Below are 16582 nucleotides of genomic sequence, written 5' to 3'. Positions count from 1 at the left end.
CCTGGTTAATTGTTCTAACTGTCAGGAAGTTTCTCCTTAGTTCTAGGTTGCGTCTCTCCTTGATTAGTTTCCACCCGTTACTTCTTGTCCTGCCTTCAGGCGCTTTGGAAAATAGCTTGACTCCCTCTTCTTTGTGGCAGCCCGTGAGATATTGGAACACTGCTATCATGTCTCCCCTCTTCCTTCTCTTCATTAAACTAGACATACCCAATTCCAGCAGCCATTCCTTATATGCTTTGCCCTCCAGTCCCCTAATCATCTTTGTTGCTCTTCTCTGTACTCTTTCTAGAGTCTCAATATCTTTTTTACATCACGGTGAGCAAAACTGGATGCAGTATTCCAAGTGTGGCCTTACCAAGGCATTGTAAAGTAGTATTAACACTTCACGTGATCTTGATTCTCTTTAGATATTCGGTAGATATTCTCTTTCTTCATTTTCTTCATCTAAATTATTTTTATCTTGTTTTTCTATTTAAATACTGTAGCACAGAAAACAATGAGGTGGTGATTCCTTTCTGATCTGGCAGATAGGCAAGGGCAGACAAAGCAAGGAAAGAAAAGTCTGTTCAGAAAAAAGACCTCTTCAATCAGGGTTTTATATAACGATGAATCTAAATTTACCTTTGGGGTCAGGTATTTATATGCAAACAGACTGCAGTAAGACATAAGTTTTATTCTACAAAACTTATCTTGAGTCTTGCAGTGGTTCCATCCTTTATCACTGATATTAAAACTCAAGGCTCCAGAGACCTATTTGAGGTCATTAATTAAGATACTCCATTTTCAAGGAAATAAACTCTTCAACAGGACTATTTTTTTGTAAAATTTATCCCAGCTGATGTACCAGTTATTATTTGTATATACTTAACTTGCAGGAATTACATAATCAGGAAAAGATGTATTGGTTTAAAGATATATTATACATGTTTAGCACTGCTTCAGGTATTCAGAGTTATGTCTAGCAGAATAGTTACAATAACTATATATTGTTCAGCATATACAGAAATTGAGATTGAAATGAAAGCCACTTATATTGTACAGTATCCTTTATTTCAATTTGTAGCTCAGGTTTGAAATGCATGGTGCTTGGTCGTTTTCTGATGATGTTGCTTAGTTTGAGTAATAAAATGTCTACAAGAAATCAAGCTGAGAGAGCACTAAGGACCCCCCACCCTTAATTTCACACAAACACACAAACAGATAGACACATGGACACAAACACACACACACACACACACACACACACACAAGAAGAGGCTGAATTAGAAGCATAGTTTAAAATGGAAGAAGAAACATCAATCACCTGTGTTATGTTTATGACACTCTTCTGATAGCTAATAATGTAAATGATCTCCAAGCTAAAGTAATAAAAGCCAAGGAGCAGTGTAGAAAAAAATGGGAACAATAAATATAAAGAACACAAACTAATGATACCAGGTATAGGAAGCAGTCTTAGGCATGGTAATTAAGATATTGAAATTGTATGCTGCTTCTGCTTTTTGGGGTCAACTATTTATTTTATATATTAGATTTTGATCCTGCCTTTATTACTTTATAAGTAACTCATACATAATGCTTCTTCCTTTACCTATTTTTCCCATAATAATAACTCTATGAAATCCATCAGGCTGAAACAGTGATTGGTCCAAAATCTCCCATCAGGGTTTCTTGCCTAAGGAAAGACAGAACTCACAGATTCCTGGTTTCTAGGACAGCACCTTAACCACAACACTAAAATGGCTCTATCAAATTATCTCAAAACTTTCAAGAGCAAAGGAACCAATGACCAGGAAACATACACTTGGTATAATAGCAGTGAAGTCTGTTAAAAAGATGTTCAAATGCTGCAACATAGCTATACATACAATGATCAGAATCATTCAGACAATGATTTTTCCTGGAATGCTCAATAAAAGGAAAAATTAGACTGTGATTAGAATAGAAGTATAAATAGAATCCTTAGATAGGATGAACCACTTTTGGATATTGATAGGATACTTTAGTGTTGGAGAAAACTCCTGAGATTGCCATGGATAACCAAGAAAACAAATTCAAATACAAATTCATGTGTCTATTAAGAGATCTCACTCTAGATACAAATGACCAAGATGAAATTATCATATATATACACTTAATTATTTTAAGAAGTCTTTAATGCTCTTAACACAATATGTTGATATTAAAAACACTAACACAAAATGTCCAAATCACTCCCAATAGATATGAATCACATCCTTTTGCCCTTCTGATTTTTTTCATGCTGAGAGCTGTTGCATTACAGTTGTCGTAATTGCCAAGACAGACCTTTTCAATTTTTTTTCCTTTTTCTTTTTTACTGGACAAGACTATCATTATGGCAGCTGATGTGATGGTGAATATTTTGTTGAAGTTCATTGATCAGTTACTGTGGGATGTTATTGTGAAGACCTTGCTTGCTTTGGCTCAAAGTGACAGCAGTATTACCTGCTATCATGGGGAGGCTGCATAGAAATGAACATTCTCAATTATGGTGAAGCACATATTCAAGTTTCAAATAAAAGAACAAATTATACTCGACAGGCACTGACCTTGACATATTCAGTCGCACTGTGCAAATCCATAGCCAGCTGGTTGCATTCACAGAACTCAACCAGAACTTTGCAAGGCAATTGTTATGAAATTCTTTCCAGAATTTAGTAGACATTACTAGGAGGCTCAGGCCAAACATTTTTAAGAGCTACTTTAATGTGAACATTATTTATTTGAAGATTAAAACTGATGTTTTATGAAACCTGGTAAAATGCCAAATCTATGAATCCAATGATGGAGAAATGGTATTTCCAGTAAAGAAATACCAAGATCTGACTTTGGGATGCCCTGCCCAGTTACTGCAAAAATAATTCCTGCTTGGTTATCAGAATTCCACTGTTAAAGAAAAAAGAAAGAAGTTGTGTCAAGTTATGGATCTTTCATTTCACATCAGTTTGGCAGAGGTTCAAGAAATAGCATAAGCAAAGTATATGTCTATATTTGATTCTTATGATTTTTCTACATTTTTTGCTCTATATTGTCATTGAGGTGAGATAGCTTGTCATAGTAAAATGCAAAACACAGCATCCAGAGGTAACTCAACATTACCCTTATTCTATCCTAACTGCATTTGCTTTTTTTATATATACGGGGCAACTAACACTGTTCAGTGTGATGCAAAGACAAAGCAATTAGGGATGAACACAGAGGGAATAGGGCATATGAAGATGTCATACTGTCTTTCCCAAAAAATAAGGTCCGGTTTATTTATTTTTTTGCCTCCAAAAGAGGCCCTAAGTCTTATTTTTGGGGGGTAATGTCTTTTCCACTTATTGAAAGCCCCACCCAGCTGGCCCACTTCTTGGCTGAAATAGCAGATTCACTCTGCAGCTGAGAATGGAACTCCGGCCTGCATTTCACAGTCAAAGGCCTTTCCGGAAGATCACTGCAACCGAGAACCGAGCTATGAATCCATAGCTCGGTTCTCGGCTGCAAAGGCCTTCCAGAAAGGCCTCTGATTGTGAAATGCAGGCCTGGGAATTCTTCAGAAGAAGTGGGCCGGCGAGAAGATGCCCGGCTGCAAGGTAAATGAGTGTGGGCACATGGGGTAGTTCCACCCCCACCCCCACCCTAGCTTAATTTTTAGGTGTGTGTCTCACCCCAAAACTAGGCTTATTTTGGGGGTAGGGCTTATATTAGGCCCATCCCCAAATATCAAGCTAGGGCTTATTTTCAAGGAAACACTGTAGCATGTTCACTTCATAAGACATCAGGGCCTGAGATAAGGTGGGGGTTCCTACCAATGACAAATTGTCCAATATCTCAAAAGGAAACATTACAAGTCTACTGTCACACATTCTCTAAAGTTTTGAATGTCATTCAGCTTACTTACAAGAACAATCACAAACTTCATGCAAGAGTTGCATAACAGAGCAACTTAATTTTTTTCAAATGAAACCAAACAGAGAGAAAGAAATGAAAAGACAAAAATATTGAAATATTTCTTATGCTTTTTTGCCTTTCTGGTGTTAGTTCCCAAAGACTTGGGAATCTTCAGAACCCAGATGCCAAAGCTTCTATCTGTAATCCAGAGGATTTGCCAACAAAGATATTAACTGTGTACAAATCATCAGGATTTAAGCATAAAAAATTTCCAAATTCCAGATATCAGCAATCTTTTCACACTCTGATCTTCTATTATATTTATGTCCATTTTTTTGATGTAGCATATCTCCAAAGTATTATAGGAAATTAATGGGACTCCACATACCCAGGGGATTTGGGACTCTGGAGTCTGATATTTTAATTTTTATGTTACCATCAATTATGGTGTCCATATATTTTGGTTCATGACATTGATACAAATATAAAGAAGTATTTAGATAGTCGGTAAAAGTGCTATTTACATAATACAATGAAACCAAATAGTTAAGAATTGTCAGTGTAATATCACTGTATATTTGAGTTTTAGTCAGAGCATAATGCTTTAAAGGAAGCTTTATCTGAGATTTTATTTTCATGGTTATCTTCCATTAGTTCTAAACTTTGTGATTAATGAGTTGAAATTTGTTACAGTTCACTTACTGGCTTTTTTAAAAAAGTAAATTGTTAAGTTTTAACTTCATGACATTTTACTGAAATTGTTATGGGAAGGATTTTTTAGAAGATTTGCATTGAGAGGATTTTGACAAGAAAAGCAATGTAGAAATATTTTCAATAAATAATAAAGCTGTAAAATTCATTTTCACACCTATCGATTTTGTGTCTTTTTTCCCCTATAGATAATAGTTACAATTCAAAAGATGATTAAAAGAAAGCAAGCAAAAAGGGGGGGGGGGAAGCACCATATTATGGGAACAAGAGTGTTTGAACTAGAGACTAGGAAGAGATCCAAATGAAGCTAGTACTGATCTTGTGCTTTCAATTTATGGTTGCCATGGGTGACTCAGAAATGAAACCAATCAGGGCACTGTAATTTAAAACTAAAACAGCTGGCAAAATCTTTCTTCTCGGAACATGTTTTTTCCAAAGTAAATGAAAAGATCGGAAGACTTTTCATTTACTTCTGAGACAACATGGACTGCTTGAGCTAAAGAACGTATTAATGTTTCCACCATAGCTTTCTATTACATGTCAGGAATTCTATTCCAAAATATCACAGGCAAGGTGATGAAAAAAGACAGGTGATAGAATGAAATGGTTGGCCCTAACACAAAATAATCAGTCCATCTTTATATTTCCACTTTACATTATAACAAGAATCCTGATTGCATTCTTCAGGTGGTGGTGCTTTACCTGAAAATGCAGCAGTCAGAAAGCATTCAGAGTCTTCGTACTAACAAAGAAGACTGTTTGTGGATGATGTGCCTCAGTTGATCACTAGCATTAGTTTCTTGTTATTTGTATTGCACTACTGCAAGAAGAAATGTCATCACATTTCCAGAAATTTATATTTTTTAAAATTTGTTTTTTTGCCACACTTCTGTGTGAATATAAACTTATAAATCTTGAATTGGGGTCTCCAAAAGCTAATGGCCAATGCTAGCTTCATGGTCCGACAATGTTCAGAAAGAGGAAACAAATTCTATTGATGTGAATTTGGATGAATTATTCCTGCCAGCAAATCAAATATTATTAAAGTCTGCCATTGTCCAAAAACAAGCAAAAGTGGTCTAACAGATATTTACTGAAAGTTGGATGTGACAAGTTTGCAACTATATAGGTAGAAAAAAATATGAGGCTTATTTTCTACCACATAGTCAAGGACACAATTTGAACAGATTTTTTTAGCCAGTTACAAATTTTTAATCTGGATTCTCAGGAGAGCATATGGATAAGGCCTTCTAGGAGAAGATCTTCATTTCATCCAATTCGAAATCATCTAATCTTCCAGGTTTAATCTTATTAATTGATTCTTCAAGTCATTCGGGGCATGACATGTCCTATATAGTCCTTGAAGACAAGATAACTCATTAGTTGAAATAATTTGGCCTCAAAGAGAAGATTCTGCCTACGTTTCTGCTTTCCTATGCTAGACATCTCCTTTTGTAACCCCTATTTGTCTTTGACTTGCACCTGCTTCTCATTGTATTATGCCACTAATGCTGCTTTGGAGCTCAACCTTCAGACTTAATAGGACTTCCTGTGTCCTGACTGACACATCCATCTGGCCTTTTTCTCTCTTGCCTGCATGATCCCATTTTTAACTGCCAGCCTATCTGTGATAATATCCATTGACTCCTTTGATCCTCATCTCTTTGCATCCAAACTCATCTCTAGCTGCAGCTCTAATGGCAGTTTTACTCATTGAATATGCTTTTGCTCAAATTTTAGTAATGCCTCCTCTCTTCTGGCATTGCCCCATTCCATATTATTTGAAAAAGTCTGGAACACTCTTCAGAGCTGAAGAGATCTGCATGAGGAAGGGGAATAAGAGTGCCTAGATATCATATTGCTCACATTTCTCAGAAACTAAGCCAGTATCCAGATTTTTTTTTCCAATTTTCTTTGTCTTCATTGATGCCAGATATAGCGATCCTCTCTGGGACTGAAAACATGCAAACTGAAATGGAAAACATTAAGAGGATTTGAAAAAAAATAAATAAAGAGGCATTTCCCAGAGAGCATCTCTTGGCTGTTCTCTGAAATGCTGATTTTCCTTGGGTTGTCATTACAGTAAGGGTGATTGTAATGAAATAGCGATGAATAAAGTCCATAGAGGCACTTAATGTTTTCTGCAACGTTTTCAGCTGGAGGTAACCACATCATACTGATGTGTATTTTCACTGCAGGGCACAGGCTCCCCTCCAATGCATCTTCATTAAGATAGCGATTTTGCTTAGATTGCCACAAGAAAAGCTTGATATAGTATGGAATGTTAAAAAGGAAAAGGTCCAAATCCCAAAGGATAACCCCCTAAAATTAAACTGAGTGACATTTGAGCAGGTGAAAGCTAGCCAAATGCTGGAATGTAATGATCAAAGACAGGGAGCACTTCTATCAGTAATTATTTGCCACACTTATGTGTGAATATAAACCTTACTATGAACTGGGGTCTCCACAAGCTAATGGGAGACCTCAATTAGCATAGGATAGTCAGTCCGGAAAGAAAAAAAAACCCACAACAGAAACTACTTTTGCTTTATGGCTCCAGCTTCCAAAATACATAACTGAACACTGTTTCTTCCCAGCTTTAATAAGAAATATGGTGATGGATGGTCTTCTCTGCTAGATAAGATCAAGGCTGCTGCAATAGAAGATATGCTGACATCTTAAGAATGTGAGAAATCAGAACATGAACAGAATGAGAAGGACATTCCTTCAGTTTTTGAAGATCATTGTTTGAGTTATCGGTAAGTAGAAAAACAGGTATACTTATTCTTCCCCTCACCCTCACCTTTTTAAACATTTATATGTTTTAAAACAAGTTCCAAAAGAAATAGCTAAAATTATTTTCCTCCTGCTTTTAAGCAAAGTGCTAAGTAATTTGGTGCCTAAAATGAAAAGCTGAAGCTATTGAAAACATTATGCAGAAGCACGGTGACTCTTACATACTAGTATTCATATCCAGCTCTACAATGTACTCCCTCTAATCTCTCCTTAATAGGGGGTAAGTGTTGTTCTCACATTGTCATGGAGAAGACTTCATAGGCAATAACATACTGTAGCTGTTTCTTTTGAAACTGGGCCTATTTGATCCTGCTTTTTCAAAATGGGAGTGCATTTAGCTCAAAGGGGAGTCAGACCCTAGAATAGGGTACTCTTGAGTCTATTACTTCAGGTACAAAAGTCTCTAAAAATATGTTAAGATAATAGTCTTAATTTATATTACATGTCTGGAAATTCTTGTTCCAGCTTTGAATTATCATTATTTCGTTGCAAATTTTGTTATGATTATGCAATTCACATACAACAACCTACACAGGACTTATTGAACTCTTTGATATTTTATTCAATTTTAATTCAATATTAATAATCATAGCATTGTGACTTTTCCCTCCCCACATACATACATACGTAACATTTGCCAGTTACGTCTTAAAAGGGGTAAGCTGCAGATAGGAGAATTTCCAAGTTATTATATGGGCATTGTATCTACTGACAAATTTTTGGAAATAATACTTTAGTTTCCATTCACTTAAGTAAACATTATGAACAAAGCTATGTACAGTATTCAGTAGGTTGATAATTGGGTGGTATAAATAGCTTTCTAAGGATTACATTTTTATTTTCCTATCTTTAGCAAACTGTTCTATATTTTTCATTCTGACATGCTAAATGAATTTGATTGGAAGCCACCCAGAGTTGGTTAGAATATGGGTACATAAATATTTTAAATAAATAAATAAATAAATCCATTGACACACACTCTATTAATTATGTAGTTGTTTTTGATTTAATCAATTTATATGACACTGTAGGTGACCCTGAATGTTTCATTTGAGCTTAAAAACTCATATATAGTACAATAAACAGTAATATAATATATAATGTCAACCAAGGGCAACACTAATCATCAACAGATGATGATTTTGATGAAACTAGATTATTCTTCAGATCAAATTTTTACTGCAGTCATAGACCATAGTCTATGGTAGGATACAGCAATTAGTAATTAAAAAAAGCCACACACATGCACACAAACACCAACATAAGAAGGGGAGGGAGAACACAGGATTAAAAAGCATAAAAGATACATCAAAGTCTAAATTAAAAGAAAAAATCAAAATATATAAAACAAGAGTCAAAAAATCTAAAGGAAAGGATAGAAACATTAGATGGGGAACATAACATTTACTATATAGCAAGCTAAATGAATCTATAACAATACAAAGCATAAATAACAAACTAGATGTTCATTAAGACTAGGTCATCATCTGATGGATTTAAGCCATGCTGCACAAAACCTGGCAACCTTATATCATATAGCAGGATTATTATCTTCAAGCAGCATGGAGATGTAGAATTATCTTGTAAGCCTGGGGAATTATACAGTAATGGTGAGATGTGAATCTCTCTATAATACAGGCACAAAAAGGGTATTGGATTGTTAGAAATGTTTAGATATAGTAAAAATAGTATTTATGCATGTATTTACAAAACCTATATGGCTGTTTATCTCATATAATGATCCTGCATCATTCACAACAATTAAAACAAACAGAACCATACTTCTCCCCCTGGCATTAAACCAAATACCTTCCTCAACACCCATCGTAGCCCAACGTTTGGGAGAAAGAGCCCAGTTTTCATGGTGTTCTAGAAGGCTAAAAGAGTTGGGATCCCTCAGATCTAAGATGCAGCACAATTCAATGACCTGGAGCAGCTACTGAAAAGGTGGCTTCCAAGATTCTATCTGGTTGCCACAGAAAGGGGACTGGAATGCACCCACTTTATCTAAACTAGAAGGACAAGCATAAATCAATCAAACTAACAAGGCTATCATATTTTTGGTCCACAGACAAAAAACCTGTGTAGATTCATTCTGGTTTGTGGTGGAGAATTCTGATCTGATTTTCTATACTCCCTATCCTATAGGGCAGGCCATTGGTACTTGCTAAAGAAATACTATGTGTGTCACTCTATTGCTTTATGGTGCATTTGGCTGTGAAAAATATAGAAGTTATAGAATGCTTAGATTGGATGGATGGAAGACTTATAGGGTGCATAGTCCATTGGATACTATGGATGTTTGGAGAAAAAGCATTCTCTTAATATAACATTTTTAAAAGAAACAGTGTTTGATTGGACTGTTTGAGGGCCAAGCTTAAAATAAATTAATTCTACAATTGTCTATGTTCCTGTCTATTTTCCCTTCTAGATTTTAATCACAGTCCAATCAAACACTGTTCTTATCTCATTCTTTCTCTCCCCTTTCTTATAATTCATCTATTCAATTGTTTTGATAATTAGAAAAAAAACTTTTTTTCTTGTTCATCAAGAGAATAAATTATGTAAAAGCCACTCTATGTACACAAAAACTGTATGCTGTAGGATCATATTTACCCTGTTAGAAGCATTTTCTCTTTAGAGAAAAGAATGTTGCCTGATAAATTGGATAAGGAGCAGGAAACTCAGGTTATTGACCACCCTTAAGGAAAGAAATTCTGGATCAAGGGGTAACTCTGAGCCAGTAACTCTCTCTCTCAGCCCAACCTACTTTACAGGGTGGTTGTTGTGTGAAAAATAGAAGCAACTTCTATGCCACTAGAGACACTATAGAAAAGGCAAGTATAATCTAATGAGTAGTAGCAATAAAACCAGCACTGTTGCAACTAATCTAATTTTCAACATTCTTAGATATCTAATATCAGTGCTTTTTACTTATTTCTATCACTGGATAATAAAATATTAAAATATATGGATTTAATAATTTGGGGACTTTTATTCTGAATGGTCAGATTAATATTAAGGTTAAACTCTAAGGGACAATAGTCTCTCTCATCTATAACTATAATCTCACTATACTGCCCACTGTCACCCGAGGAGATTTTAATTTTTGTGCAAACCTATGTAGCCGAAGGTTCCAGCTGATATACCCCACTCAGTTCTACATGTCAGGTCTTTTATGGGACTGTTTAGTCTGCCATTTTAATTATTTATCTGAAGATTTTTCTTCCATAAAGACAGAGGTTGGTTTAGTCATCTCCTTTAGAAGAATAAAGAAAAATACACCTATTTTTGTTCTATATTGTTGTCCATCTGACCTATTCCTTGAGGTACTTGAGAGAAGGCCAACTGTTTAAGAAACCAGGCCCATTAAATGCACACTCTAGTGTTAGATATTAACTGTGAATTAAAACCACAGGTAAAAATAGTGATACCAGCATATTCCTGTCACTGATCTTGACAGGAAATTTATTTTGCTGTAGCCAAGAAGTAATTAACCTCCACTGTGCGAGAATTCTATTACTAGCAGTTATTCTGCCATGCAAAGTGCACTACATGGAAATGTTACAGACCATCAAGCAGAAAAGGCAGATTTGTCTGCATTTTAAATGAAAGTTCCTCCCTGGCTTGCTCCCCTCCCCTTTTTCTCCAGTCTTCATTCAAGCTAGAAATTGAAGCAATGGGATAAAGATAAAATGGGAAAAAAGCAGAAAAAGGGATTTCATAAGGTTTGGGGAAAGATTTAGTTTTGGGAATGCTTGTTTGCCATGAAATGCCTGCTTGCCTGGCTGCCTGCCTTTTTATAAACCATTCATTCTTTTGTCAAAGAAGTCTCTGTGATGATCTGGAATGACATTCAACCATGAATAGTTTCATTGCAGGCATATCAGAAAAGGTCAGCCTTGCAGCTGATGGATTATCATCTGTGATGCGTTGCTCCATTTCAGGGAGTGGGAAATATACATGGGCTCACCCAGTTGTGAATCCGTATATACAAACACAATAGAGAGAAAATGCCAACATTTCCAAATTTCCTCTATTGTAGACTTATTATGGATGGGAGAGAAGGAGGGAATTGCTGAGATATTTCAAAAACTGGAATGGGAAGAGAAAAAATGGATAAGTTAATTCAGTTTATTTGCATTTGGATTTAAAATAGTTGAATGATTACCAAAATGATTTACACCCGATGCAAAGGTCACTTCCAATCTGGATCACATCACTCATAAAATGTTATTTTCCAGAAGGTACATTCCCAAATTGTGAAAAGCAAGCCAGCATGAAAAACTAGGTATTTGTCTTTATTCAGAAAAACTCTGTAATCTTTCTGAATTGATATTATTTATTTACATCATGACTCATCAGCAACAATGTGGTCTATTTTTTTTTTCATACATTGCTTTGCTTGATTTGTTTGTGTTACAGGTGAGGATTTCAGTTCTGATTGGCATTTATGAAATACTATGGGACTTTTTTCTCTAAATTTTGTGTCAGCCTTAATTGACAACAATTTTATGTATTTTATTTACTAGATTTGTGTCTCAGTATTTCTTCCGCAGATAAAAGTGGAAAATACAGTTCTTTCTCCTTCAAAACAACTGGGCTAAGAGATGATGAATGGCCTAATTCTCCATGGAAGATTCCATAGCTGAATATGAAATTCCCATTCCTAAAACATTTTTTTAATTTCCTATATACTTTTCAGGAAAAAAATCTTCCTTGGGTGGCTTGAGTTTAGCCAATATCCATTCTGAAATGCTAAAAGGACAAGGACCCTACTACAAGTTAGGGGAATGCAAAATATGAGAATTACAGACTAATGCATGCTTAATTTTCAGCCAGCACTGGTGAGCTGCCACTCTGCATTACCAGCACGATATCTTCTTCCTGCCCATAATAGCATGTTTTAGATCTGAAATGGTTTTAGCTTAATAAAGGACTATGGGGAAAAAGTCTGAATTTTAAAGCTATAGTGCACACTAGGAACACACATTACTGTTATTAAGGGGAAAGACTTCTTTCTAAATTATACTTAATTCAAGAGAAATTTTCATTCCTTTCTTTTCAGGAAAATTTTCTAAACCCAAATAATTACAATGCACCATCAATACACTAGTCAAACATTAATTTTATTCTCCCTTTTTTCTTTATAAATCTTTTGTGCTCAAAAGGAAAAAAAGGAAAAAATAAAAGAAAATTCTGTGTGTGCTAAAAGTGAGTAATGGACTATAATTGACTCTTCTAATAGTTTTTGTGCTCCAGTCCACCCCCAAGCCAAATATCATGTTTACTTCAGTAATGTGTAAACAAATAAGAAAAACAACAAGTTACATAAGGTTCTACACTCTATGAAACTGAGAATTCTTAAACAGTTTTAAAGGTTAGAAAGAAGTTTTACTACAAAAGAATATTTCATATGCAGACATGTCTACAGGGTGTGGTCAAGGAAGTCAAGATGGTTGTCATAATGGAGTGACTGAACTTCTACTTATTTTTTATGTGCATTGTTTATGTGATGCTTATAAAAACAGCTTTGAACATATAGTTAAGGCTTGCCAATTTGACTTTTTTTAACTATACCCTGCAGATATTCCTAACATATCATTGTGAGGGCAGAGAAAATTATTTTTAAAAAATAAATTCAATTCAAACTAATAAATATCTAAAAACTAGTGAAAATAATAAAATCTGGTAATAAATATAAAATATTTTAATACATTTTAATGTTTAAAGATTGCAGCTCAGTTCAAATTAGCATCTTTTAAGAGAATTTTAAAGATTTGAAATATTAAACAAAATATTAATGTTAATAGCACAACTAATGCTAAGTGAACATTGTCTTAGGAAGTAAAACCAATAAAACTACTTAATTTTAATGCTTTTAGCTGAGGAAAAATCAACCTCAATTTGCTTAATTTACTTTTAGCAGTACATACATTTTATTTAGTTCATTAATTAATGGATGTTAATTATTAATATTACTTCTTTTTACTGTAAATTATTCTGCTAATTTTAATTATGTAAAACCAGGTAGATAAATCCATCTTATTCTGCTTCATGGCATTGAAGATGGCATTGAATATATGAATAACTTGTATGTTTTTCCCATAAAATCTGCATGACATTTTGTTGAAAGAATATTTATGAAATAATATAAGGAGTGCTTTTTGATATATTTTCTCTTTCCAATTACAGCTGTTGGGATATGCAAATCAAACAAAACTTAACTCAAATTGGAAACATTTGGCCTAGAAAGTGGCAAGATATGATGAGAATTTTTCTGAGTTTTAAACATAACAAGATTCCAATAAATGATAAGCTATGAACAAAAATGAAGAAACAGCCAAATGCCTGCAATTGTCTGATTTATTTGATCAGAATGGAATAAAAATAAGAGGTATATTTTATCTTTTAGAAGACATTTATCCTTCAAGTTTCAGCCAGGTAGTTTTCATGGATTCACTGCAATATATTTTTGAAATAGACTCTTTGTAACTTTTTTAAGGCAGGGAGGACAAGGACAATACAGCAACTTCCAAATTGTTCAGCCACAGCTTATAGAAAAAATGTGTTCTATTAATATAGAAAGTACAACAGTTAAACTGATTTTGAATTTTTTATTTTAAGTTTTTTAGTAACAGAATACACAATTGTCTGAACATTTTTTTACTTTTATTTTTTGAGACATCAGGCTTGTTGACATAAAAAGGAAACCTCTTCCAGAGTGACATCTTATGTCCTTTTGTGTATTTAATTTTAAAACAAATAAAACTAAGAAGCACACATTTTATTATTATGCAAATAATGCACTGAGACAGAAAGTGTTGTGTTCTTTTGTATCCCCCCCCCTTAATCCCCTATGCGCATCCTGATCACCCATTAAGGGTGATTGCCCTTCTCCATCTGCATACAGTTTCATGCCCGTTGCTGGTTGGCTAACTAGCAACGGGGTCTTACCAGCCAATGGAATTGTGTGATTACAAGCCAGGGGAATCCCATAAAAGAGGGCTCCCCTGGCCCANGACAAAGAGGCCCTCGCCATCGTGGCTAGCACAAAGCGATTCCACGAGTACCTATATGGAAGGCATTTCCGGGTCATCACGGACCACAAGCCTCTACTGGGACTGCTGGCGGGGGACAAACAGACTCCCCAATTCCTGTCACCCAGATTGATCCGTTGGTCGATATTCCTCGCGGGGTACGACTACGAGTTGATCCACAGACCCGGGGCCAGCATCAGCCACGCAGATGCTCTCAGCCGATGCCCAACACCCAGCCACATCGCCGACCCAGCACTGTTTGCCACCGTGCTCCTGGTGGACGTCGACTCCTCCAGCCCGGTCACCTCGAGAGACGTCGCAGAGCACACCAAGAAAGACAAACTGTTGGGAAGGGTTTTGAACAGGGTGTTGAGGGGGTGGCCGCAGGAGGTGGAAGGAGAGGACTCCAAGCCGTTCTTCGCCAAAAGAACGGAACTCTCTGTGTGTAAGGGTTGTGTACTATGGGGGGAAAGAGTCGTGATCCCACAAGCCCTACGGAAAAATGTGATTAATACCTTACACGTGGGGCACCCGGGGATCGTGCGTATGAAAGCGCTGGCTCGGAGCTATTTGTGGTGGCCACAGCTGGACAAGGACATACAGGAGTGGGTAGCCACCTGTGAGCCTTGCCAGGAATCCCGCTCAGCCCCACCGAAAGCAACCCCATTGGAGTGGGAGATCCCATGAGCACCGTGGTCCCATCTCCACGTTGACTTTGCCGGCCCCGTGGAGGGCCGATCTTATTTAATAACGGTGGATGCCTACTCGAAGTGGTTGGAGGTGATCCCCATGCCGTCCACCACAACGAGTGCTACCATCAAGGCCCTGGACAGACTGTTTGCGACGCACGGATTACCAGACGTCCTGGTGTCCGATAACGGGCCGCAACTAACCGCGAAGGACATGGAAGAGTTCCTGGTGAACTTGGGCATCCGTCACACGCTGATCGCGCCCTACAGCCCTCAGAGCAACGGACGGGCGGAACGGATGGTGAGGCTCACCAAGGAAGTGCTCACCAGAATGGGGGCCAGCGCACGGCGAGAAACGCTCGAACAGTTCCTCCTGGCGCAGCACAACACACCCTGCGCCGCCACCGGCCGGAGCCCAGCGGAGATGTTGATGGGTCGCCGACTGAGGTCACCCCTGGATCGCCTCCATCCCAGCTACCAAATGGACACGCCACCGGAATCCAGAAAGGTAACTTGGGGTTTTACGGAGGGGGATTTAGTGTATGCCCTTAATCACGCGGGGGAGCTGAAGTGGGTGAAAGCGACCATCATCTCTATCGCCGGGCCCAGATCCTACGAAGTTCGCATGGAGGACAACCGGGTTTGGCGGCGCCACCTTGATCAACTGAGGGGCCGAATCAGGGTCGCTGGGTTACGCCAAGAAAGCGTGGCCGACAACACGGGCAGGGCCAGAGACAACGGCGGGGACAAGTATTGGCCATTGGTTCCACCCATCAGTCAACCACCTCGAGAAGCGAGACCCAGGGCAGCGGCCCAAGGACAACCACGCAGAGGGAAGAGTACCGAGGCAAGAGCTGAACCGAGTCACACAATTCCCTGCCGATCAACGCGAGGGCATCGGCCTCCCATATATCTGAAGGACTATGTAACCATAGTGCTGGCCTGCCTGGCTGGTCGGGTGGCCTAGCGTTGGTTGGGCGGCCTGGTACTGGCCCTGTTTCATCTGAGCAGCGGAAGCTCCAGCTCCAGCCCTGTCCTCCTTCAGCCCCGGCTCTTCAGCGGAGGGCCTGGTATGGCCCAGAGGACCTAGATGGTGACCTGTCTTCGGCCGTTGGAGGCTTTGGGGATGACTGGAGGGCACAGGAGACGCGGCCCTGGCCTCGTCTCTGGCCGGCGGAGGATGGCCTGGAGGATCCGGGCTTTGGCCCCGTTCCAGCCGATGGAGAACTTGGTGCGACCGAGACTGAAAATCCCTTCCCCCCCTCTTCCTTTTGATCTTCCACTGCCGGACTTATGATTTGAGCAATTTATCCGAGGACGGTCCTATTGGCCCTGCGCGATTCACCCCTCGCGCAGGCCTGGCCCATTAAGATCACAAGGGCCCACCTTGAGGATGGGGTTTGGAACCCCGAGAGGTGGCATGCTGCGGGTGCTAATACAAAATTATTGAAATCG

Source organism: Protobothrops mucrosquamatus, unplaced genomic scaffold (assembly GCF_001527695.2).
Source record: "Protobothrops mucrosquamatus isolate PMUCROS unplaced genomic scaffold, P.Mucros_1.0 scaffold52, whole genome shotgun sequence".
NCBI lineage: Eukaryota > Metazoa > Chordata > Lepidosauria > Squamata > Viperidae > Protobothrops > Protobothrops mucrosquamatus.
This window is presented reverse-complemented; position numbering follows the sequence as displayed.